General features: G+C 37.7%; 1 non-coding gene across 1 annotated transcript; it reads right to left on the minus strand.

Annotated features, from left to right (window-relative positions):
* Window positions 1-216: 216 nt before the first annotated feature.
* On the minus strand, window positions 217-322 carry LOC140852249 (small nucleolar RNA R71). Its single transcript, XR_012135153.1, has one exon. It is a non-coding gene; the product is annotated as a small nucleolar RNA R71 (small nucleolar RNA).
* Window positions 323-562: the final 240 nt, after the last annotated feature.

The raw sequence follows: 562 nt of genomic DNA on the forward strand, positions 1-562 counted from the left end.
ACCCATACAAACACTTGGATGAATTTCTTGAAATTTATTCCACAGTAAAAATCCAAAACTTCTCTGATGATGCCCTTAGGTTGAAACTGTTCCCTTTTTCACTTAAGGACAAAGCCAAGCATTGGTTAAACTCCTTAGACTCTATAACCATTTCAACTTGCGATCATCTTCAGAGAGAATTTCTCAAGAAATACTTTCCAATTGGAAAAACAAATCAAATTAGAAAAGCTATCACTAGTTTTCCCCAATTGGAAGGTGAACTTTTTCATGAGACATGGGAAAGGTTAAGAGACCTCATTTGTAAATGTCCACACCATGCTGTCCCTAAATGGCAACTTTGTCAGTGTTTTTATGATGGTCTATCAGAGAAACACCGACAAATGGTTGATGCATCATGTGGTGGGACATTCATGCTAAAGAGTGAGGATGAAGCCTGGCAGCTCTTTGAAATACTTAGTGAGAATTTCCTACATCATATGTCTACCACCTCTAGAGAACAACCCATACTTCAACAAAAAAGAAGTGGAGTTTATCAGATTGGAAACGTCATGGATATCCACAG

The sequence above is a fragment of the Elaeis guineensis genome, chromosome 10, assembly GCF_000442705.2.
Source record: "Elaeis guineensis isolate ETL-2024a chromosome 10, EG11, whole genome shotgun sequence".
NCBI classification, from domain to species: Eukaryota; Viridiplantae; Streptophyta; class Magnoliopsida; order Arecales; family Arecaceae; genus Elaeis; species Elaeis guineensis.